The sequence below is a fragment of the Lynx canadensis genome, chromosome B2, assembly GCF_007474595.2.
Source record: "Lynx canadensis isolate LIC74 chromosome B2, mLynCan4.pri.v2, whole genome shotgun sequence".
Classification (NCBI taxonomy): Eukaryota; Metazoa; Chordata; class Mammalia; order Carnivora; family Felidae; genus Lynx; species Lynx canadensis.
The window spans coordinates 115,180,411-115,193,772 of record NC_044307.1 but is presented as its reverse complement, the minus strand read 5'-3'; the positions used below and the strand labels follow the sequence as shown (position 1 = coordinate 115,193,772).

General features: G+C 36.4%; 1 pseudogene; it reads left to right on the top strand.

Annotated features, from left to right (window-relative positions):
• Window positions 1–10,506: 10,506 nt before the first annotated feature.
• On the top strand, window positions 10,507–10,945 carry LOC115514994 (annotated as a pseudogene).
• Window positions 10,946–13,362: the final 2,417 nt, after the last annotated feature.

Genomic DNA, 13,362 nt, shown 5'->3' with positions numbered 1-13,362 from the left:
GCATTAAACAAGTTATTTGATTTTCTTTTTTGCAATATGGAACAAATACATGCATATCCTGCCATAAAATAACTTATGACATTTTCACACTTGCAAATGAATAATGTTTATTATATGTATGAAAAGCTGAATCTCATTGAATTGGGTTAATGAACTTTCATAGAAATTGTAGAACATAAGTGCTTCACAATAGGTTTATTTAATTTGGTAGCATTTATTAAATGCTAGCTCATTAAAAAAACATAACCTGCCTCATACTAAAGGCATTACTGTGAATTTGGAATTTTAATACTTTAAATTACAGAGCCAGTATTTAATGATGTACTTTAGAGGTCTCTGGTCCTGGTACCAGTAGGTGAATGAATTAGAGGTATAAATCAGTAGTTTACTCAACAGAAACATTTTAGCTCTATCCATTAAGAAAAACTGAATTGTTTTTGCTTTTTTTTTTTAAGAAAACTTATAGATTTTTCAGGAGAGGGAGAGTATTGTATCAAGAACTTTCTGTGTTTTAAACTGTGTATTGAAAAAGAATTTACTGGATCAAGTCTTTTCCTCCAACATACTCTAGAGGGAGTCAAATCTAAGAAAGTTATGTTTAATACATTTCAACTGCTATTGGTTCTTTTTAGAAAATTTCTTGGTGGCAACATTGTTTTGACCTTCTTAGTTAAGGTCTAGTCTAGAAGTTAGTTAGAACCTGGGAACTAACAAGGCCACGGTAGAGACTGACTCCCTAAAAGAACCAATTAGCATCTTACCTAGAAAATACCCTCTTCCTTGGTCATAGACTGCATGAGTCAGCCTGTGAACCAATGCATATTTTGGCATGAATGGAGAGAGAGTGAGAGGTAGATGTAGAGCAAGAGAGCATTTATGGCCCAGGGAAAATCCTTCCTCCTGGACTGGAATTATAAACTCCACACTGTGAGTCTCAACACTGCCATTAATTAGCTATACGAACTTGCAAATACCATTTATCCTCTTTGAAGTTCAATTTTTCAATTCTGCTAAAATAAAAGGTTGAGCCAGAAGGTTTCATATGTAAATGTAATTATATCATTTCAACAGAAGATGGTTTATGGTTTGTCTAAAAGCATGCCTTGAAAATCTGAATATAAGCCAGCAGCTCCTAGAAAAATCATAGAAGTCTAGCATTTTGTTCTTAATATCCTGAACATATACACTAAATATACACAACTAGACTATATGTTCTCTCCCCCCCCCCCCCCCCAGTACATCTTGGACTTTTTCAAGTTTGCTTCTTTTATTACAATATTTCTTTCACTTGGAATTCTTTCAGTTTTTCTCCATAATTACATAAATGGTACATGTTCTTCAGGGTTCTACTCAGCTGGTATGTGCTCCATGAAAAATGTCTTGCCTCTATGATTTCTGCTTCCTCTGAGCTTCCCTGGCATTTGCTTTAATTTTTAATTTTTCTTTTGACATCTTCTGCTTTGCATTATAGTTTTTTTTCTGGATGCATCTTACCTCTTCAACAAGGCTTCAAGCTCCTTAAGTGTAGGGATCCAGTGATCTAAACTTTACATTCTTCATTTTAAGCAACATGGCTTGCCTATAGGATATGCTCAACAAAAATGTGCTGACAGAATGAATAAAAGAAAGCTATTGAAAAAGAACACCTTTTGTGAAAACTTATTTAAGAAGATATGGAGTCTATTTTGCTGTCACTAATTGCAGTTTCTCAGGTTTCATACTTGAATGGTGACACAGCTTCTGTGTTTATGAGGAAATTAGGTTTATGACATTTGCTTTCTAGGAATTAAGGGGGGAAATATTTTATATTTCTTTTTCTTTTGTACTTTACATATTTATTTCTAAGAAGTCAACAGCTTCAGTTTTGGTCTGTGGCAACTCTAATTTGATATTTACTCAAAGGAAGCAGATTTTGAGTGAATGTTTTTCAGATTTGCACATTTTCACACAATCTCCTGTAGGTGTAGCCCTCAGAGTTGAGGAGTAGTCAGCATTTTTCTCATAAGGTACCAATTTATTTCCATATTTCAGTAGGATCAAATCTCCAAATAGAGATGGACCTGGAATTAGAAATTCTTACATTTAGCACAAGATGTGTTTTAGGATTTTGCTTCACATTTTCTTACTTATTGTTGTAACTTTGATTTCTGTTTTTATGCCTTTTTGCTATCTTCCTACTTTCATTTCTACATTTTGTTTTTTCCTTATAGCCCACAGCTACAGCAAGGCATTATATACTAGGTGCCCAATACATACTTTATTTTGCTTTGATTCTCACTGTTCCTTTTGCTTAACCAGGGTATGGAAAATTCAGGGAAATGAGTGACATATGTGGACTATTTGTCCTTTTTTTTTTTTTTCCTTACAGATACCTCCACTCTCAGTGGCCTTTTTCATTACCACCTTTTCATTCTGTATTTAGTTTTTCTGTATTTCTTTTTCAAGTGGCTGCCATTCTGTTTCTTTCAGGTGTTAGCTTTCACTCGGGGATCTGCTTCCCCTTGGTAATTAGGAAGGCATAAATCCCTGATGATAAAATATTAAGGGGTGGGATTGAGATTTTTGAGCAGGAAGGCCTTGTGCATCGTCATGTCCCTCATATCATCCTATGAACATCGATGGCTTTACCAGTGGCTATGGGCAGAATGTTCTTCCTTCTACTGATATTGAATCTTTTCGACTTCATTGTAGCTTTCTCAACTCACAGCTCAGCTCAGCTCAGTTTAGGGCTAGAGGCAGAGCTCTATCCAGGTTACTTAATTTTTCTTCTGCTTACCCCTTTGTGCCTCTCTGGACTGATGTGATGACTGGGGTAAGAAGGGTTTATCCCTATCCAAAAATACATCTGAAAATTGTATCTTATGTTAGTGGTTACAGAGTAGGATCATTGACCGATCACAGAATTGGAAGTGTCAAACAAGCTAATGTTAAAGGTCAAAGAGAAATACAAGAGTTAAAGAGGGGATAGATGTCCTGCAAGGATCAGCTCTGGTAGGGGTTTTTGGAAGCCTGGATTTCAGTTCTGTCCCTGGGATTTATGTTCCGTTCAACTGCTTTTTCTGGCGTTCCATTGAACTGAGTAGCGTGGACTGTGCAGTATCTAACAGAAACATAGACTGCAGACAATTTGTAGTAATATCCCAGCTTAATTTCTATGTCTTTATTGTAGAATGGAGATGTTTCCATATAAAATCAAAGTGCCAATATGAAAGAAAACAAAACTTCTTTCGTTTTTACAATAAAACTTTGAGCAGAATTTCCTAATAGAGGTAATTAGCATCATCCATGATTTTGGAGTCTTAGTTTCTGATCTTTGACAATTCCTTTAACAATTTGAGGTGTGCCTTTAATGTAGACGAATGTTTGAGTATAAAGCCAGTGTGACACTACTAAAAAGCAGCCGGCTGTCTACTCTTACGGCATGGTTACTATCATTCTTTTCTCTTGATTTCTGAACTACTTCAACTTCAGGCTGGCTCCTTATGCTATTGATACAGATATAAGTGGTGAGAAAGTATATATATATGGCCAATATTAATAGAGTAGACATAAATTTTATCATGGAATTGACCTACTGTTAGTATTTCAGTTTATATTGTGTCATCATCGTTTTTTTCTTTCTTCTTTCTTCTTTAGTTTCTTTATTTCCCCCTTTTTTCCATTTACTTATTTTTTGAGAGACAGAGAGAGAGGAAGCCTGGGATGGGGGGCCGAGAGAGGGAGAGACAGAATCCAAAGCAGGCTTGGCACTGTTAGCGAAGAGCCCGATGTGGGGCTCAGACACACGAACCATGAAATCATGGCCTGAGCCGAAATCAAGAGCCAGATGCTTAACTGACTGAGCCACCCACATACCCCATCTTCATTTCCCTTATTACAGAATGTAAAGATGTATTAACTTTTATTTGTTCAGTTGTTCGTTTTAAATTCTATAATTAGTGTATTAACATAATTTAATACACTGACAGTGGAATTAAACATTCATGTGCCTTCCCCCGTTCACTTGGCCCCATCTGCTTCCTGGGGTCTTGGACACTTGATCAGTGGAGATCTCCATCACCCTGTGAAGTCACCTCATTCCCAAATACCACTTGCTGCTTCTGGTTTCCCTGGCAGGAAGTCGGGCATTATTGCACCTGATGAGGGGAGATCTGCAGCACCATCTAAACTATGCTGAACTCAACTAAATACATGACAGTTCCATCTCTTCCCACTGGTTCTGCATTCAGATGAGCACTGAGTATTGCACATAAGATCTGTCTTTCCCAAAGATTCTTCAGATGCAACGAGTAACATGACCCAGAAGTACAGGGAAGTTAACTTATGAGGAAAAAGTTGACCACTGAGGAATAGGAGATGAGAGTGAGCTGATTCTCTAGTCTACTCCCCAGCCCACCCCCAACTGTTTCACAGTGCAGATGTTCCATGTGGCCTGCCAGGACATGTCCCCAGCTATGCTTTCCCGTGAAGCTGTGCCAGCTCCTTCCTGCCCCATATTGTTTTTGCTTTCCTTACTTCCCTGCCTCATTTTCTGGTTTTTCTCACTCCTGCAGCCCATTGACTATACTCTTCCCCTCAGTCAGGCATTAAGATCCAAGCTTTACCTTCACCTCTGTGTTTTGGGAAACCTGGGTTTTGACAGATATATTTTTATTTTAAAATAAATCCCATAGAGATTTATAAGATATAGGAGTAAAAAAAAATAATTCCCATTCTTTTTCCATTTTTCAAGATTTTGGATAGACACTTTAATATATTTAAGGCAGATAATAATATGTATTTTTTTGCTTTGTGGAGTTTTTTCATATAAATGGAATAATCTTGTATGTATTTTCCTGAGTCGATTTCTTCGTAAAACTATGACTTTTGGACATTGTTCTATGCCAGCGTATAGTGTTCTTTCTCATTTTTTAAAACAGTATTCCGTAGCATGGATGTACCATATTGATTTAACCCATTCCATTTTTAACTCACATGTACATGTTTCTGATTTTTTGGTGTTACAAATAATGCTGCAATAAGTTTTTTGGAAATGCTTGTCTGGAATAGAGAAATATGTAAGATTGTTGGACATGAGTGTTATGCACATTATAAATTTTACCAGCCACTCTTAACTCCTACATCTCTCATCATCTGTATATATTTTTACTGCAATCAATTTCACTGATTTTTCAAACTCAATAGCACTGGATAATAAACCTCTACTTATGCCATGCCCATACATGAAAGAACATTTTGTTGTTATTTTAATTTATATTTCCTTAATTAGGAGGACAAACAGCTTTTCATATTTCCTAGTCCCTAAAAGTTCTTCTAAGAAAGTCTGTTCTTATTCTTCCATCATGCTATCTTTTGGGCCCACATGTATGATGAGCTCTATGGGAATTTTTGACTCTTTTGAGCCCTTCTTGCTACTGAGGTACTGATTTTTTTTAAATTGACTTTTACACAAGATTATTATTAGCAAATAATTATTTTTTGTGGGTTCTCATTAGGTTTTACTATCAAGTAAATATTTCTGTTTGACTTTATGCCTCATAGAGTTCAAAACTTAACCATCATTTTTAATGTGATTGCCTATAAAGTTCCTTATTAATCTCTGTTTCCAAAAACATTTTTTAATTTTAACTTTCATTATTCTGTTATGGCACAAGCAATTGCATACTACAAAAGTGGAAATAAAAAAAAAAACACCTTCATACATGTTAAATTTTTGCCATAAAACTTTTTAGACATTTTCTATGAATATATTTGCAAAGATGCACATTTTTTCAAAAAATGGTTTACATAATACCTATTGTTTTATAGCCTGCTTTTCCCACTTAGCTGTGTAATGCAAACATTTCTTGAGTATATCTGTTTTTTTCACAAGTGTTGCAAGGGAGGGATACTTCTTTTTTTTTCAGTATATGAAATTTATTGTCAAATTGGTTTCCATACAACACCCAGCGCTCATCCCAAAAGGTGCCCTCCTCAATACCTATCACCCACCCTCCCTTCCCTCCCACCCCCCATCAACCCTTAGTTTGTTCTCAGTTTTTAAGAGTCTCTTATGCTTTGGCTCTCTCCCACTCTAACCTCTTTTTTTTTTTTTTTCCTTCCAAGGGAGGGATACTTCTAAACATTAGAACATCTTCAGTTTTGCCTTTAGAGATGAATAACTTGGCTCAATATTAAACTATTGGGACAGAAAGTTTTCTCTCAACTCTTTTTGCCAATTATTATAGGAAAAAAAAAAAGAGCTGTGTCAGCTATTCTTTTTCTTTTCTTTTTAATGTTTATTTTGAGAGAGAGAGAGAGAATTTGTGTGAGCACATGGGAGAGGGGCAGAGAGGGAGAGAGGAAGAGAGAGAGAATCCCAAGCAGGCTTCCCATACTCAGAGCAGAGCCTGACATGGGGCTTGATCTCATGAACCATGAGATCATGACCTGAGCCGAAATCAAGAATTGGATGCTTACCTAACCTATATCTTATATTAACTTAATATAACTTAATATATGTATTAAGTTAAATCTAATAATTACTAAATTATCAAAATTCTCTTTCTTCCATTGGAGCTTACATTTGGTGTAACCTTTCCAGAAGTCAGCTATCTTTTCTTTTTGTTTTTGTTTCTCTTTTTCTTTTTTGATTTATTCACTCTTGGTATTTGGCAACACACCAGGTATGTGCCTTGCCCTTTGGTCTCCAGAGCCTGTTTACTTTAGTGATGGTTAAGTCCACTTCCCAGACTTATGGTTGTAATGGCCAGAATTTGTTCTTAGTTTTTACTTTCTGCAACTGTTTATCTAGTGTTGCTATCTAAGATGTGATTTACCTTTTCATTCCACTGCCTTCTATGACATTTTGAGCACATATGTACATTAAAAACCACAATCTTCAATATCCCCTGCTTCCACAAATCTTGTCTCTACCTATACTTGTCATGAATCACTTGTAAGAAGTATACTTTCTAGAAATAAATGTGTCATTACTATTGGCCCATACTCTATTCCCTATCCAGTTTCCAGTTTCTAGTGCAGGATTGGACTAGATGTAGAAAACAAAGTCCAAATGGTGGGTTGGGATGTGGAGTGGGAAGAAGCCCTCCACCTGCTTTGAAAACCTGCACTTAGAACTAGGGACGTATAGGTATTCCTTCTGGAGAGTACACTTCTGATCCAATGAGTTGTGATGAATTAGTTTCTTACCTAAGCATCTACTGCATAATGTGATACATGGTAGCTACAAATGTATATTCCTTCTTCTTCATTACGGTGGGCAATGCCACTGACTTTGTATTTACTGAGGATTCTTCCCAAATGCTTCCTAAATCCTGGTGTTAGTTTACTGTCAGTCTTAGTTTCTAGTGTAATGTTATCTTTTCATTTCCTTTAGATGGTGAATAGTGAGATTTATCAGATGCTTTCCAGCCTTTTCATACTGAATTATATATGTATGTTTTAGAAATAATACTCGGGTATCAGATAGGGAATAAGGTTGAGGAAACAAGAATAGTTAGTAGGCTACATTCATGATTTTAATCCTAATGAAAAAGACTTGAACATTAGTAAGAGGACTAAATAGAAGAAAGATTGAAGAGAGATTTGGTGGTATAATGACAATGCTCACCCATCAGTTATTTGTCACGTCCGGGAGATTGATGAATAAGAAAAAGGCGCCGACAGTGGCTAACAGATTGTAAATTGCACTATTGATTCAATAATTTAGTGTGGCGGGTGGGTAGCTTGCAGGGCAAGAAACTTAAAAATTTAATTTTTGACATGTTAAGCATATGGAGTCTGCTGAATGTGCATTTGAAGATATTCAGAAGGTAGTTGTACCTATGGATCTGTGGTTTAGGAGATCCGTTAGAATAGGAGCTATGGGTTTGGGAATTACCAGCATATGGAAATAGGATTAGAGTGAATAAATGTTGTTTGCAAGGGGGCAGATGATAGGGAAAATCAGGACTGTAGGCAAGGAGATCAGTTAGAATGTTCAGTAGTCTAGGAAAGAAATTATCACTGATTTCTCCAGAACAGTAATAAAGTAAATAGAGGTAAGATTAAACTTTCAGGAAGCCTACTTTGAATGTAGGCTTAAAAACAAGGTAGGGAGGTTAACTACGTAACTGGAAGAAATCATCTGTTTGGGCTGTAGCAAGTGTAATGGAGCATTGAGCCTAAGGAAAGAAGTGAAAATTTGGAATGTCCAACATGAGCGAATAGGAGTCAGGGATAAACACCAGGGGCAAATGAAACATTACAAGCCCCAAAGAGGCCAGAAACCAGAAATTTGAAGGGGGGGGGTCACAGTTTTTCACAATAAGTGATTTTCATCTTGTTTCCTGGTTAACAAGGAAGAAGGTAGATTGTTGCACTGTTAAAAGTTTGCAGGTTTTCTGGACAGGTGCTACAAAACGACCAAGGACCATGTACTGGGAAAAACACATTAAAAATATGAGGCTATAGGGGTGTAGGTTGTGTAGAGAAGCAACTAAAGCAATGTATGTTGGAGATGGAGGATACATAGTTAATATTCTAGGAGAGAAAAGTGAGAGGTAAAGGCAACAGAGACCTTAATTTGGTTGAAGATCGCATGTCTTCGTTTTTGTAAAAGAAGTTCAGAGGAGGTAAGTTGCAATGAATGGTAAAAATGAGATGTTTGTATTTAGATTTCATTTACTCAGTTTCTTTCCATCTAGGGCAATGCTGGATATCAAGTTCAGACCATATATGAATGAACAAAAGGTGGCTTTACTGTCTGAAGCAAAGAATAATAGGATAGTGGTACATTCTAGGATGTGATCTTTCCATTTTTGTTCATGTGGCCTACCATCACCTATATAGATCTATGCAGAGTTCTTAGTTGCAGTTTGGCAATGGCCTGATATATCCATGTAATAATTATCCTGTGTGTAATAATAGAGGTGGCTGTCACAAGGATGAACCCCAACAATGAATAAGTCAGATGACTGCCTGACTGTTTGATGGCTGAAGGAAGACACTTCAACATCTTTATTATCTGTTTACCTTGGCTATGCTGTCTGAAACTTTCCTTGGAATACTTTCCTTGGATTCACTTTCTCAGAAATAGAAACCTCATGATGGCAGTGAATTCACAAGGTGAATTCACTTAGCAGCACCTTTACACGGGCAGAAAAGAGTGACCAAGTCAAAGTGCTGCGTGCATGACTGGAGGATGAGGATTATAGTGGTTACAAAAAAAACCACAAATTATTATTGCTATTAGTTTTAATATAGGCTAGTTTTTATATTCCTAGTGCCTTACAATTTAATAAAAATGAATTATAAGAATGAGTCTAGCCACTAGTAATTTTGCTTTACCTTCAACTTTGCAAAAAGTATAGTAACATGTATGTAAATATATTTTATATAGATATAATATTTATAAACATTAAAAAAATTTTATAGGTCAAATAACTTAATAAATGTAGCAAGTTAAACCAACTAACAACCTAAATATTTTTGTTGGAGTGGCAATTTGAGTGTGCTTCTCTGATGGTCTGTTTCCAAAGATAACTGCCTACTTTAAGTTCCTTTAGGGCAGGGATTTTGTTTTATTCATCATTTGGTACTCTGTGGTAAGGAAAGTGCTTTAAATATAGTAGGTGATCAATGACTTTTATTGCACGAATAGAAGAGAGTAAACAGTTATAAACTAAAAGGAAATTAGTTTCAAATGTAAATTCTAGGGGAACACTTCCATTGATAGAAATGAGAATCCTGCTTCTTACCCAGGACCCTATCATGCAGTCTTGAAGAAATGAAAACTGTGAATTCTAATATGTAATTATTGAAATAAACATTTCATCTTTTTTGTGACACCAAGTTAATAAGTAAGCACAAAAATCTGGTCTTGGCCAATTTTGGTGTGGCCAGGAAGATAGCTTGACTCTTAACAGGGATTAGTTGGGATAGGCACACTATTTCCCATTGTCTCTCAAACCTTAGTCCTTTGCTCTGAGCTCGGAACAGCCTTTTTGGCGATAATGCCTTTGTTTTTGAGTAGGAGGACTTGTTAGACCACAAACTTCCAGACTCAATTTTTGTATATCCTGATGAAAATTCTCAAATTTCTCTACTGAATGTAAACATATGTGCAATGTGTTTAAATTGAAACTTACTGAGTTTTGGCAAAATTTCCCTCAAGTGAATAGGGTGGTGCATTTGTATTGATCGAGTTGTTTGGGACATTAAAGTGATAAGACACAATAATCTAAATTTGGGATATACTAGTATGTCTGCCTCAGGCCACGACCTGTCCTGTCACTTTTGCTCCTTCTGGATTTCTCTGGAATTTACTGCCCTTTTTGCCTATTTGTCTGACATTTGACTTAAATCCCTTCATTTTGTTGTTTCTTTTGTATTTACATATTATGACCTTTCACCCTCTCCATTTGCATCTTTCTCAAACTATATTCCAGGGGAGCTACCCCAATCTACATATAATGCTGATAACATTAAAAAAATGAATTAAACTCTTTTGTCTGGGCTGCTGACATGCCATCCAGACTGGGGAAGACCCAGAAACTTTGGGGCCACGTGAACCATGGCCACAGCCAAATTGGCAAGCACTGGAATCACCCGAGAGGCTGAGGTAATCCTGGTGGCATGCATCACCACAGGATCAACGTTGGCAAATATCACCCAGGTTACTTTGGAGAAGTTGGCATGAGGCATTACGACTTAAGGAAGAACCAGAACTTCCGCCCAACTGACTGACATCCTTGATGAACTGTGAACCTTGGTCAGTGAGCAGACAAGGGTAAATGCTGTCAAAAACAAGAATGGAGCTGCTCCTATCATTGATGTGGTGCGATCAGGCTACTATAAAGTTTTGGGAAAGGGAAAGCTATCAAAATGGCCTGTCATCATGAAGGCCAAATTCGTCAGTAGAAGAGCCAAGGAGAAGATTAAGGATGCCTGTATGTTGGCTTGAAGCCACATGGAGGGAGTTTCATTAAATTCTAACAAGTGCTTTTCAAAAAAGTAAATGGATTAAAAAATTTCCAAGGGACCTCATAAAAAGCACCATGTAGATATGGTTCATTCCCAGAGTTTTTAACAAAAGGCTTACAATCCTGATCTAGACAAATGTAGATATGGCAACTGAAAAACAATAGGTTGATATAATACAATTATAAATTATTACTATTTGAACCTAGCAAATGAACATCTTGAGTACATAAATAAAAATGAACTGCAAATTGGAGTAGATATCAAGGATAACTGAGGTTATCCTTTGAAACTCAGAGTCAAAGGGGAAAATTCATAGGATTTCTTTTTTTTAACATCTCAGTAGTTTTTTTCTTTATTATTAATTTTATTTTTTAAATTAACATCCAAATTAGTTAGCATATAGTGCAACAATGATTTCAAGAGTAGATTCCTTATTGCCCCTTACCCATTTAGCCCATCCCCCCTCCCACAACCCCTCCAGTAACCCTCTGTTTGTTCTCCATATTTAAGAGTCTCTTATGTTTTGTCCCCCTCCCTGTTTTTATATTATTTTTGCTTCCCTTCCCTTGTGTTCATCTGTTCTATGTCTTAAAGTCCTCATATGAGTGAAGTCATATGATATTTGTCTTTTTCTGACTAATTTTGCTTAGCATAATACACTCTAGTTCCATCCACATAGTTGCAAACGGCAAGATTTCATTTTTTTGAAGCCGAGTAATACTCCATTGTGTGTGTATATATATATACATATACACATATACTTATACATATGTATATATATATATACACACACATATATATACATATATATATATATATATATATATATATATATATACACCACATCTTTTTTATCCATTTATCCATCGATGGACATTTGGGCTCTTTCCATACTTTGGCTATTGTTGATAGTGCTGCTATAAACATGGGGGTGCATGTGTCCCTTCAAAACAGCATACCTGTATCCCATGGATAAATACCTAGTATTGCAATCACTGGGTCGTAGGATAGTTCTATATATTTTTAATTTTTTGAGGGACTTCCATGCTGTTTTCCAGAGTGGCTGCACCAGCTTGCATTCCCACCAGCAATACAAAAGAGATCCTCTTTCTCCGCATCCTCGCCAACATCTGTTGTAGCCTGAGTTGTTAATGTTAGCCATTCTGACAGGTGTAAGGTGGTATCTCATTGTGGTTTTGATTTGTATTTCCCTGATGATGAGTAATGTTGAGCATTTTTTCATGTTGGTTGGCCATCTGGATGTCTTCTTTGGAGAAGTGTCTATTCATGTCTTTTGCCCGTTTCTTCACTGGATTGTTTGTTTTTTGGGTGTTGAGTTTCATAAGTTCTTTATAGCTTTTGGATACTAACCCTTTATCTGATATGTCATTTGCAAATATCTTCTCCCATTCTGTCGGTTGCCTTTTAGTTTTGCTGATTGTTTCCTTCACTGTGCAGAAGCTTTTTATTTTGATGAGGACCCAATAGTTCATTTTTGCTTTTGTTTCCCTTGCCTCCAGAGACGTGTTGAGTAAGAAGCTGCTACAGCCAAGATCAAAGAGGTTTTGCCTGCTTTCTCTTTGAGGAATTTGAAGGTTTCCTTTCTTACATTGAGGTCTTTCATCCATTTTGAGTTTGTGTATGGTGTAAGAAAATGGTCCAGGTTCATTCTTCTGCATGTCGCTGTCCAGCTTTCCCAGCACCACTTGCTGAAGAGATGGTCTTTATTCCATTGGATATTCTTTCCTGCTTGGTCAAAGATTAGTTGGCCATACGTTTGTGGGTCCATTTCTGGGTTCTCTATTCTGTTCCATTGATCTGAGTGTCTGTTCTTGTGCCAGTACCATACTGTCTTGATGATTACAGCTTTGTAGTATAGCTTGAAGTCTGGGATTGTGATGCCTCCTACTTTAGTTTTCTTTTTCAAGATTGCTTTGGCTATTCAGGGTCTTTTCTGGTTCCATACAAATTTTAGGATTGTTTGTTCTAGCTCTGTGAAGAATGCTAATGTTATTTTAATAGGCATTGCATTGAATATGTAGATTGCTTTGAGTAGTATCGACATTTTAACAATATTTGTTCTTCCTTTGCAGGTGCAGGGAATATTTTTCCATTTTTTTGTGTCTTCTTCCATTTCTTTCATAAGTTTTCTATAGTTTTCAGTGTATAGATTTTTCACCTCTTTGGTTAGATTTATTCCTATGTATTTTATGGTTTTTGGTGCAACTGTAAATGGGATCGATTCCTTGATTTCTCTTTCTGTTGCTTCATTGTTGGTGTATAGGAATGCAACTGATTTCTGTGCATTGATTTTATATCCTACAACTTTGCTGAATTCATGAATCAATTCTAGCAGTTTTTTGGTGGAATCTTTTGGGTTTTCCGTATAGAGTATCA